This window comes from Macaca thibetana, chromosome 15 (genome assembly GCF_024542745.1).
Source record: "Macaca thibetana thibetana isolate TM-01 chromosome 15, ASM2454274v1, whole genome shotgun sequence".
In the NCBI taxonomy this organism is placed as follows: Eukaryota; Metazoa; Chordata; class Mammalia; order Primates; family Cercopithecidae; genus Macaca; species Macaca thibetana.
In genome coordinates, this window is record NC_065592.1 from 25,451,928 (window position 1) to 25,464,186 (window position 12,259).

Consider the following 12,259-nt stretch of genomic DNA (forward strand, 5'->3'; position numbering starts at 1 on the left):
TGTTGTTGAAGTGGGCGTTATTGTTGTCCCTCTTGTACAGATAGAAAGCCTGAGGTTCAGAGAGGTTAAGCCACTTGACAAGAGTCACACAGCTTCTCAGTGGTGTTAGCGCATCCTTACTTTGGGGTGTGCAGGGTGTGCTGGTGTCAGCTCAGGAGAGCGGACTGTGTCCGTCTCTTCCCAGTGCTTCATTCAGTGATATCAACAGCTTGAAATTGGCATGGCCAATTTCAGTAAGGGGATTTAACACCATCAAAATTAGTAACCACCACAAATCAGGGCTTTTTCTTACTGTTTTTTTTTTAAGAGAGCTGCAGGTGAAGTATGTTGGGGTATGGAAGGCCAGCCTTGCTTCTGCTTGGCAGCCTGGATGTGGGGGCTTTTTGGCAGAGCCCAGTGGAGCCAGGCCACCTGCCCCCCACTGCAGCTCTCCTGAAGTATGGGATTTGGGAAGAAAACCTTAATGGGATGGCTTTTGTAGTATACGGTGTGAGTTATGCAGTGCAGCAGCCTTGACTTGCAAACAGGTGGGTTTGAGCCTGAATTCCAGGCCAAAATGTCTGGCCTTTAACCTGAAAGTGACAGGAGCCATGGATGGTCATTAAGCAGGGGAAAAACCTGACAGGATGGTGCCCTAAGAAGACTTATCGTTGTGCCAAGGGATTAGGGGGTAAGTCAGGGTGGGTGTAGGGAAGAGGCGCTGCAGTTGGCCAGGGGAACCAGGAGGAGGCTAACAGAAGCCCTTCATTTTCTGAGCATGTCCTGTGCACAAACATGTTATTTTGTTATTTACACATGTATGCCTGAGGGAAGGAGAAGCCTCTTGTCTGTAGCTGAGGATATTAAAGAAGTTCTGAAACAAAACAGCAAAGGCTCATCTACCAGAGTTGACCCAGGCTTCCTGCCCCCGAAGTCTCACATTCTCACTCGCTCCTCCCTCCTGCACCCCAGCTTGCAGTTCCGTCTTGGCTCTGGGCTTCCTCGCCAAATGTCAGGCGAACTCCAGCTCCATTGCCAAGTGAGACCTTCTGCGCCCAGTGCCACTCCCATACCAACCCCTAGGTCCTTGCCAGCATTCTCCCCCTAAGTCCCCCCAACCACCCCAGCCAGCTCAGCTTATTCTGGGGAAGGAGCCTGGGATCAAGGCCAGAGTGGGATGTCCAGCTGTCAGTCTCCTCTGGGTCTTGGGACCACAGCCAAGGACCAGGACTGAGGAGGGGAGGTCTCGGGGTCTAGGAGGCACACTCAGTCCCCCACGAAGGATTCGTCTGGAGGATAATGCTTTATTTGTGGTTACAGACCCAACTGTGCCTTAACGTGCTGTGTGACTTTGGGCAAGTTGTGTAACCTCTCTGAGCCTTTCTTCATCTGTTAAATGCCTATTTATGAGGATCCAATCCAGCAACACATGCCATGCCTCCAAATGCAAAAAGTGGCTGAGGCTGGGCGCTGATTGTATCTTTTCCTTTTAGTGATTTTCACGTGTTCCCACATGTTGCATAATGACTGTATTACAGAAAACAACATACTGTATTAGAGTTTAAACAGAGGAGGAGAAGGTGTGGGGGTTACAGAATGTTATAGGATGTCAGAGCTGTAAAGGGCCTCAAAGAGCCCAACCATACATTTCACCTTTCACAGAAGGGGAAACTGAGGACGGAGGAGCCCAAGGTCAGAAGGAAGCACCACACAGATGTGAGGTGGTATTCATTTGTTTTGTTTTTAAGAATAGTACATGTTCATTTCATTCTTATTTTTAAAGCAACTGTTATTTTTAGAAAATACCCAAAAGGAAAAATGGTAAAGTTGCCTATCAAAAAAACTTGCCTATAATTCTACTACCTAGTAATAATTTTTGTAAACTTGTTTTTTCTTTTTTATTGAGACAGAGTTTCACTCTTATCTCCCAGGCTGGAGTGTGGTGGCACGATCTTGGCTCGCTGCAACCTCTGCCTCCCAGGTTCAGGCGATTCTCCTGCCTCAACCTCCCGAGTAGCTGGGATTACAGGTGCACGTCACCACACCCAGCTAATTTTTGTATTTTTAGTAGAGATGGGGTTTCACCATGTTGGCCAGGCTGGTCTCGAACTCCTGACCTCAGGTGATCCTCCCACCTCGGCCTCCCAAAGTGCTGGGATTACAGGCATGAGCCACGGCACATGGCCTGCTGTAAACATCTTAAAGCATGTCCTTCTCTTTCTTTCGCTTTCTCTCCCTTTTTTCCTATCCTGTCTCCTTCCTTTCCTCCTCCTCCTCTTCCTCCATATTTTACTGTTTTAAATGGACTCCAACTAGATATATGTTATTTTATAACTGGCTTGTCCACTTAACATAACAAAATTTTTACATTATCTGATATTCTTCATTAGCATGACTGTTAACAGCTGCTTATTCCTTTGAGCGGAACTATCACAATTTCTTTCAATGGTCACCTGTTACTGGACACTGTGATTGTTTCCAACTATTTTACCTATTGCAAGTTTCAGTTGCAAAGTGATTGAGGTTATATTGTATGGGGCCGGGCGCGGTGGCTCATGCCTGTAATCCCAGCACTTTGGGAGGCCAAGGCAGGCGGACACGAGGTCAGGAGATCGAGAGCATCCTGGTTAACATGGTGAAACCCTGTCTCTACTAAAAATACAAAAAAAAAAAAAAAAAATAACCGGGCATGGTGGCAGGGCCTGTAGTCCCAGCTACTCGGGAGGCTGAGGTAGGAGAATGGCGTGGACCCGGGAGGTGGAGCTTGCAATGAGCCGAGATCATGCCACTGCACTCCAGCCTGGGCAACAGAGCGAGACTCCATCTCAAAAAAAAAAAATACACACACACACACACACACACACACACACACACACACACACACACACACACACACACACACACACACACACACACACTGTCCAGATTCAAACAACTTGGTTCAAACCAGCTTCCTCACCTATAAAATAAAATAGGCATCATAATTTCTCCCTCTTTGGATTAGTATGATGATTAAATAATGAGATCTGAATCCATGGAAAGGCTTTTATAAGGTGTTTGACACATAATAGGTGTTCAGTAAAGTTTTGCTGTTAGCAGTCCCTTCCTGGCACATGCACGTTTTTTCTGTTTGACTCTTTGAAAAGAGCATGAATTTGAATGTATGTATGTGTTTTCCTCAATATGGCCACACCCTCCTCATAACCCATGTCTCAGTTGGCTGAGAAGGGCCTGTTTGCTCTGCTCCTTAACTACTCAGAGTGGGGATGGAGTTTCTAGCTGGGTCAGTGAGCCCTGGAACTGGTTTAAGGGTTGCAGGGAATAGGGTTACAGGGAAATGTCAGCACCTCCCTCCAGTTGGGAAAACTGCCTCTCCCTTTTTGTGTCCAGGACTCATCACTAGAGCTGGGGTTGATAATTGTGGAAGCTGTGGATGAGGAAAATTAAACTCAGTCCTGCAGGGAGCAGGTCATAGGGCGTTTCACGGAAAAGGCAAGGCCATTTATTTGTGAACAGTTACTCTGTGCCAGCTGGGCACTGGGGCCAAGAACTGCAGGCACATAGTCTCATTGGTCATCCCAAGAACCCTGTAAAATAATTATGGGCCCATGTTACAGAGGTGGAATCTGGGATTCAGAGAGGTTAAGCAGCTTGCCCAAGGCCACACAGCTTCCAAGGGAGAACATGGAGTTCTCTGTTTGCCCACAAAGCCCGTGTGCCTTAACACTTGTGCCCTGCAGCCTCCTGTCAGCATGGCATTTCTGCCTGAGTGGGCACATGGAATAAAGAATCCAGGAGGTTTAGTGTTAGAAGATAATCTCTGATAACCTCAGAGACAATCTCATTAAGCCCCAGGTTCCAAAGCTCAGAGAAAGGAAGGTGCTTGTTCCTGGTCACTCAGGCTGGAACTTGGGTCTCTACTTTCCTAGAAGTAGAGAATATTTCATCATTTCTTCTTGGTTCACTCCGGAAATCCTCACCTGCCTCCTCTCTCCCTCAGACTCCCTGTGGATTTTTTTTTTTTTTTTTTTTTTTTTTTTTTTTGACAGAGTCTTACTCTGTTGCCCAGGCTGGAGCACAGTGACATGATCTCGGTTCACTGCAACCTCCGCCTCCCAGGTTCAAGTGATTCTTGTGCCTCAGGCTCGTGGGAAGGGCTGGCAGGGTTCTGCAGACACAGCCACGCACATGCCTGTTGCTGGTAAAAGGATGAAAGTCATCAAGCCCTGGCAGTAGGAGTCAGAGGTTTTTTGTTGTTTTTGTTTTGGAGACAGAGTCTTGCTCTGTCGCCCAGGCTGGAGTGCAATGGTGCAATCTCGACTCACTGCAACCTTTGCCTCCCAGGTTCAAGCAATTCTCCTGCCTCAGCCTCCCAAGTAGCTGGGATTACAGGCACCTGCCACCACGCCCAGCTAATTTTTGTATTTTTAGTAGAGACAGGGTTTCACCATGTTGCTCAGGCTGGTCTTGAGCTCCTGACCTCAGGTGATCCACCCACCTCAGCCTCCCAAAGTGCTGAGATTACAGGTGTGAGCCACTGTGCCCGGCCAGGAGTCAGAGGTTTTTGTTGTTGTTTCTTTTCTGGGTGACCAGGAACTAATCTCTTCTCTTCTCTGGGCCTCAGTGTCCTCACCTATACAATGGAATAATCCTTTTCTTCCCACTTTGACGTTCTGTTCTTGAACATCTAGTGCTATAAAGAAGAAAGCATTTTGGGAAACCAAAAGGCTCTGTGTGGAACCAGGGCCTCACTATAAAATCGGAACATTGGCTTTGTGAATTGCAATTAGTTGGTAATAAGCTCCACTCTCGATTTTATTGTGCACAGGTATTAATTATCTCTGCGGGCTGCAATGCTGTGAGCACCAAGCTCGGTTATTAGAAGCCGGGTCTTTGTGTGTTTGAAACTCTACTGCAGCTCATCAGCTTTGTGACCTTGGGCAAGCTGCTTGGGCTCTAGGGGCCTCTGTTTACTCAGCTGTGAAATGGGGTTGTCACATCAGCCTCATTGGGTTGTTATGAGGGCTATGAGTCAGGCTTGGGCAAGTAGCTAGGTCGGGTGGATCATCCAGGATATATTTATTGTATTTCTATTATATATCAGGTTCTGTGTGCTGGGTCCTGGGGATATGATGATGAGAGCCTCACAGAGCTCCCAGTTGAGTCAAGAAACAGATGTTAGTCAAATAATCACATACAAAATATAGTTCCAAATGGGGAGTCCCCAAGGAGGGCATGCTGGAGCTGAGATCTGGAGGTTGCCTAGAAGTTAACAGGGAAAAGAAGTGGGACTGGATGAGGGGAGGAGCAGGGCACATCTGTCCCAGGAAGAGCAAGGAGGCCTGGGTGGCAGGAGCACGCTGACCAAGGGCAGAGAGGGTGGCAGGAGAAGAGGCTGGAGCAATGGCCAGCCTATGGAGTTTCATCTTCTTTCTCAGAGCCATGGTAGCTAGCTGTGCGTCTGAAGCATGGAGCGGTCTTGTTTGGAAGCTTCTATCTTGGAAGATGGCATCGGTGCAGGGCGGGGAACAGATTAGTGGACCCTAGAGCTTTCCAGGTAAGGCCGATCCAGGGACCCACATGGGGATGCAGAAACAGGGACAGATTCTGGTGAAATTTAGGAAATGAAATAACTGGGAGTTGATGATGGATTGGTTACGGGATGTAAGGGAAAGGGAAGCATCCAGGGTCACAGCTGATTCTCAGTATGTACCTGGGTGAAAGATGGGTCAAACTGACGAGGGGTGGGTTTGGAGGATGGCAATAGTAGGAGCTCAGTCTTGGACATGCTGCTTCGGTCTGCTAGAATTTGGCCTGTGGGTGGGGACAGTGATCTAAGAGGGGGCGGTGCATGAGCAAAGGCAGGGAGGAGGGTTGGTCGTGCTTGGGGGTGCAAGGAAATGGAACAGACTGCACTGCAGGTGGTTCTCCTTGGTGTTAGGTGGCTGCGCCTAAGATGGGTTTGGGGTTATCCAGGGGCCACAGGCCATGCCCAGCAATGGCAGCCACCTGGCATTGATAGCAGTGCTGCCTGGGTTAATGACCAGGGAGGGAGGGTGAGTGAGTGACAGGGTGTCAGGGGAACCCGCCCCTCACACAATGGCACACATGGCTGCCAGGGCTGGTAGGGAGGGGCCTCATTAGGGTTTGGCTCTGCTCCATGTGGGGCTGGGGGCTGCAAGGAGAGCCCTGCCACCCAGATGTGGGAAAAGGCAGGGAAGGGGATAGAGGGGTGGGCGATTACTAGGATGAGGGCTCCTGGTTCTAGCCCTGGCTACGCTAGATATTCACCAGCTGACCTTGGGAAAGTCCACTCATTCATTCATTCATTCATTCATGGAATGCATTCATCAGCCATAAACAGTGTGCCAGGCTTCAGGAAAGGTATTAAGATCTAGCCTTTAGAGGAGACTGGAGACTTATACCTAAGTACAGCAATAGTTGTAGTAACAATAATAAAAAAGCTCATACATGACTGTGTTCTGGGTTCCCTGCTGTACCCTTGGTAGGCATCTCCTCAGTGAATCTTTATAGCAGCCCCTGTGGGGTGGCTACTCTTCTTATCCCTTTTTACAGATGAAGAAACTGAGGCTTAGAGAGGTGAAGTTTCAAAGGTCAGAGCCAGCAAGAGATGAGGCTGGGATTTGAACCCAGGTCCACAGTGACTCTAAGATTTTTTTCTCTCCTACATGGCTGGTTCCCAAATCTGACTGCTTATCAGAATTACCTGGAGGGCTTTTTGGACAATACAGAGGCCTGATTTTTTTCCTTTTTCTTTTTGTTTTCTGACTCAGAGTCTCTGGGTCCTGGGTGGGGCCAGTGTTGGGAGCCTCTTGTGCTCCTGTGCCCCCTCTTCTGTGAAGATCCTGCCTCTCTTGCTTGACTCGCTCTGTCCCGGGTACACAGGGCTTGCTGTTCTCAGGGAAAGCCCACTGGCTCCCCCACCTTGGCCTTTCCACTTGCCCTCCCAGAACACTGCCCCAGCTCTTCTTGTGGCTTGCTCTTGCCCCCCTCTTCCTTCCAGTGCCTTGTTTGAATGTCACCTCCTCATAGAGACTTTCCTGACGATCCTATAACCCTTCTCCTCCAACCCATTACTCTTGGACCCATGGGTTCTCTACCAGGGCCAGTCACCTGGGACACTTAAAATCTCTGATGCCCAGAGACCGACTCTGTTGGCCCGGGGTGAGTCCCAGGCTTCAGTGCCACCTGGCCCAGGACACGGATCATCACTCGGTCTCATTGTTCACAGCTCTCTCCTTGAAATTATACATGTGCTTGCTTATTGTCCATGTCTCTGCTAGAGTAGAGAGCAGGGGACTGGCCTGTCTTGGGTCCTGCCATATTCCCAGCACCTTTAAAAGCACCCGCCACACAGTAGGAGCTCAGTGAGTACCTGTGAATGAAGGAATGGGATGCTGGGGCTTGAGAAAAGACAGCTTGACTGACCATCAGGATCGATCTGTTCCCAACATCTGGTGAACCCTTGGAGGGTTCTTACAACAGGGAAAGTTTACCTGATCTGCCAGTTTCACACCTCCATGCTGCCCAGAACATCCCACTCTGGCTGCAGGACTACCTCGGGGTCAGGACAGTGGGTTGAGATGGCAGGAATCGCCAAGGCCTCCCTGAGATTCAGGTTGCACATTGCTAGAGTCAGAGCTGGAAGGGCAGGAGTAATGTTGAGTCTGAGCTCTCACCATGCAGATGGGCCCTGAGGCCTAGTGACGGAAGGAGCCTCGGCTAAGGTCAGGCCATGGTTGAAGAGGGCCTAGGAGGTAGGAGCTACAGCATGCTGTGTGACCTTGGCCAAGCCTCTGACCTTCTCTGTACTTTAGTCTCCCCATCTGTACCTGCAGGGCCTGGGCTGAGATGATCCCAAGCCCAGGACGTCAGGAGTTCGTTCCCTGAGTCCTTTCCTGGGCAGCGCAGACTGCAGAGGGTTTGCAAGGGGTTAAGCTCCTCCGGCTCTTGCTCTGCACGCAGACAAACCCCCTCCTTCTGACAAACACTTGTAGGAAATCAGGCTGGGCGCTTCCTGCCGAGGCGAGGCGGCCTCAGCCGCCGCAGGGGCGGGGAGAGGTGGGGAGCGATGCTGGTCTGTGAGCAGCAGCTTGGGCTGGCAGAACGGCCTGGAGGCGGGCCAGGGCGCAATGGAGACAGGGGGCTCCCTGGGTTTGGAACAAAGACTTCACAGACAGGTCCCCTGAAACTGGGTCGGCAGGACGGTGGTGGAGCCCGAGAGAGGTAAGAGATCGGAAGGGAGGAGGGCCCAGGAGGCCGCCTTCCTTCTGGACGGGCCAGTCACAGACTCTCTGGGACAGTCCAGGCAGCCGGACCAGCCCAGCCAGGAAGTTGCAGCTGCTGGAGCTGCACCGCTTTTCTCTTGGCTCAGGGGAGCCCGGCCTCCAGGGCAAGGGTGGTTTTAAGGAGGATTTCGTCAAGCCTCAGGATGCTAGATTCCAGTCCCAGCTCTGATTCTGATCTCTTGTGAACTTGGACAGGCGAGGCCATCTCTGTGCCTGGGGTGTCCTCGTCTGCACCTGGAGAGTTAGTGTCCTTGGTTGCTAAGGGGTCTCAGAGACGATGCAGGGATGGGGAGCAGGCCAGGAGGCAGTGACGGTGTAGGGAGGTGGTCCCAATCGAAGGAGTGGCCCCTTATGCCAGCTGTGTAAGGGCAAGGAGAGGAGCCAAGGACTGTCCGAAGACCAGCAGACCCAGCTCAGCTCTTGAGGATGGCAAGACCAGAGCTGTCAACAGCCAGGGCACGTTTCTCTTTCTCCTCGGCCTGTGCTGCTGGAGCGGGCTGGGGGCAGGGAGAGGACACACAGAGGGGGAGTGGCTGGTGCTTCCTTGTGGGACTAGTGTCCACATAGCTGGTGGGAAGCCCTTGAGAACAGCAGGTCTGTGCCCTGCCAACCGGTGGGTGGGGGGGATGGTTGAGCCCAACAACACAGCCTTTTTGGAAGGTCTGGTTACTGATTTGGGGGGGTCTTCCTTCCCCATCTCCCTGACACATCTTACAGCCTTGGTTTCAGAGTTGCACACCCCAGCTTTGAATCCTCTGCGGTTCCTGACTATGAGGTCTTCTGAAAGCCTGCCACGCCTCTGTGCCTCAGTTTCCTCATCTGAGAGGTGTCAGGGTGGTGGTGGGGGTAGAAGCACGGGGGCACCCTGGACAGCCCTGGCTGGATGGGAAGGGGTTGCAGAGGGCAGAGGGAGGCAGTGCGGGCTGCGTGGCTGGGCTGGCAAAGGAGAACCTGGGAGTCTGGGCAGTTCTGAGGGACTGAGCCATAAAGGGAAGGGTCCCTGGCTGTGGAATGACTGAGTAGGCGGAGAAGCCCTGTGTGGGTGGTGGGGAAGAGGAGACCATCCCACCCAGAAACTGAAGATAGACACCTCGGGGGTCTATTAGACCCCTGAGAGAGCAGGGGCAGTGGCGGCTTGCGAGTAAGAAGATGTACAGAAGGAGGGTGCAGTGGCTGCTACTTCCTTGTGGGGCCAGTTTCTCCAGGGATGGCGGGGACCCTGAACTCCACAGCCCTCCCCAGCTCGCACGGCTGGAGTCTTCACCAAACCCCACTCACTGCCTTTTAGGAGCAGCCCTGCTGCCCTAACGAAGGCTGGCTGGAACAACTCTGCCTTTACCTGGCATTCAGGCACCCCTGTCCATAGCTCTCCTTCAAAGTCAGGCCATACTTTCAGACCTCCGTGCCTTTGCCTATGCTGTTCCCTCTGCCTGGAATGCCCTCCCCAATCTTCTCCCCCAAATCCTCACTGTTCCTCAAGCCCACCTTAAAGCTTCCTTTGGTAACGCTTCTGTATTGTACTACCCCCAACTGTTTAAAATTTTGGAATGCTTTTACTCTTTTCTACATTCTTTGCATCTTATGTAGTCCCTGGTATATAGTAGGAAGTCGTAGGGCTTTTTTAAAAAGTTAATTTGCACCCACACGGTGCTCGGTATGTATCTTTGTACTTTGAAATGTGATCTCAGGGAGGAAGAGAGAAGTTAGCAGTTCTGAGGCTATTGCCCTCAGGAGCTGAGTCAACCAGGGACTTCAAATTCAAAGCTCTTTGCGTCTCATCCCCTGCCTCCCAACCCACCCTAGCAGGGTGATATCCCCTTGCAGTAGCAAGAGCAGGTGGTACTTTCTCTGTTTTACGGTGAAGAAAATGCAAGCCCAGCTATACACAGTGAGTAACAGCAGCCGGGACTAGCACCCATCTCCTGATGCCCAGCCTGCTTCTCTACCACAGCATCATCCCAACCTGAAGTTGGCAGGTAGTTGGCACTAATGTGTGTTTGTTGACTGACTAGCTGAATGGCCATTTCTGGGGCTTTGTGGTGCGGAGGGCCATGGCTCACATGGAAGACAGAGGCCTCACTCAGGAAAGGCTCACTGGTTTAGGCGCTGGGGGCAAGTGTGAAACTCTAGCCAGTCACTGCAGCTGCCTCTGACCTGGTTACAGTGAGATTTCTGCCATGACTGAGTCATCCCAGAAGACAGGATGTTCCTCTTTGTGCACCCAGAGGCCTCTGTGATTGGGCAGGCTGCTCTGTGGCAGAGCTAGAAAAAAAAGCCCTTCAAAAAGTCCAAAAACCACATGCCTCCCCCGGCCCCTTCCTCAGCAGAGGCTTCAGAACCAGAAAAGCAACAGCTAAACTGTAGCCCCTCCTCCACCTGCCATAACAGCAGAAGCGAGGAGGCCTAGTGAACTTCAAAGGGCAGGCCCTGCCTGAGGCCCTGGTTTAAAATGCAGATTCCTGGGCCCTATCCCAGGGCCACTGAGTCAGGCTCTCTGCAGGTTGTTTCAGGAAACTGCCTGCTTAGAGGATTCTTAAGCACACTGAAGCTTAAGATCCCTGGCAGTGATTTCCAAGAAGGGTACAGGCCCTGCAGAAGGTATGAGAAGCAAGAATTAGAGCTTCTATTTAAAATATAGTTGACCAGCTGGGTGGGTGGCTCATGCCTGTAATCCCAGGACATAGGGAGGCTGAGGCAGGAGGATCACTTAAACCCAGGAGTTCAAAACCAGCCTAGGCAACATGGCAAAACCCCATCTCTACAAAAAAAATTTAAAAATTAGCCAGGCATGGCGGTACGTACCTGTGGTCTTAGCTACTCAGGAGGCTGAGGTGGGAGGATCGATTGAGCCCAGGAGGTCAAGGCTGCAGTGAGCTCTGATCGCCACTGTACTCCAGCCTGGGTAACAGTGAGACCCTGTCTCAATAAAATAAAATACAGTTGATCCTTGAACAACACAGGAGTTAGGAGTGCCTCATGCAGTCAAAAATCTGCTTATAACTTTTAACTCCCCCAAAACTTTATCAATAGCCTGCTGTTGACTAGAAGCTTTGCTGATAACATAAAGTTGATTAATGCATATTTTCTGCGTTATATGTATTACGTACTGTTTTCTTACAATAAAGTAAGCCAGAGAAAAGAAAATGCTATTAAGAAAATCTTAAGGAAGAGAAAATCTACTTACTTTCATTAAGTGGAAATGGATCATCACAAAGGCCTTCATCCTGTCATCTTCATGTTGAGGAGGAGGAATGAGGGGGGATTGATCCACTGTCTTAGGGGTGGCAGAGGCAGAAGAAAATTCACATGTAAGTAGAGTTCAAACTGTGCAGTTCAAACTGTGTCATTAAGGGTCACCTATGTTTATTTTATTTTTCTTTTGTATTTTCATTTATTTATTTATTTCGAGATGGAGTTTTGCTCTTGTTGCCCAGGCTGGAATGCAATGGCACGATCTCGGCTCACCGAAACCTCCGCCTCCCAGGTTCAAGCAATTCTCCTGCCTCAGCCTGCCGAGTAGCTGGGATTGCAAGCATGCACCACCATGCCCGGCTAATTTTGTATTTTTAGTAGAAATGGGATTTCTCCATGTTAAGGCTGGTCTCGAACTCCTGACCTCCAGGTGATCTGCCCGCCTCGGCCTCCCAAAGTGCTGGGATTACAGGCGTGAGCCACCACGCCCAGCCTCTTTTTTATTTTTAGTAGAGATGGGCTTTTGCCGTGTTGCCCAAGCTGGTCTTGAACTCCTGAGCTCAAGTGATCTGTCCACCTCGGCCTCCCAAAGTGCTGGGATTACAGGTGTGAGCCACTGTGCCTGGCCAATTTTCAATTGCATCTTTTTAGAAAATCACTTTTGAAAGTATTCTTTCTAATACATGTAATATATTAGCATGATGTGTTCGAGCACATTTATTTTTACGGATGGGCTGTGTGATTAAAAACATATTGGGGGCCACTAGGCCGAAACTGAC

General features: G+C 50.4%; 2 protein-coding genes across 6 annotated transcripts in view; one reads left to right on the plus strand and one right to left on the minus strand.

Moving 5' to 3' along the window:
• ATP6V1G1 (ATPase H+ transporting V1 subunit G1) overlaps window positions 1–12,259 on the minus strand; it is a 307,353-nt gene that overhangs the window by 201,089 nt on the left and 94,005 nt on the right. The gene's annotated exons all lie outside the window — the stretch shown is intronic.
• AKNA (AT-hook transcription factor) overlaps window positions 8,053–12,259 on the plus strand; it is a 50,425-nt gene continuing 46,218 nt past the window's right edge. For both annotated transcript variants that reach the window (XM_050760968.1, XM_050760970.1), the window contains exon 1: window positions 8,053–8,226. The gene's annotated coding sequence lies outside the window, so the exon portion shown is untranslated. The remainder of the gene's footprint in view (window positions 8,227–12,259) is intronic.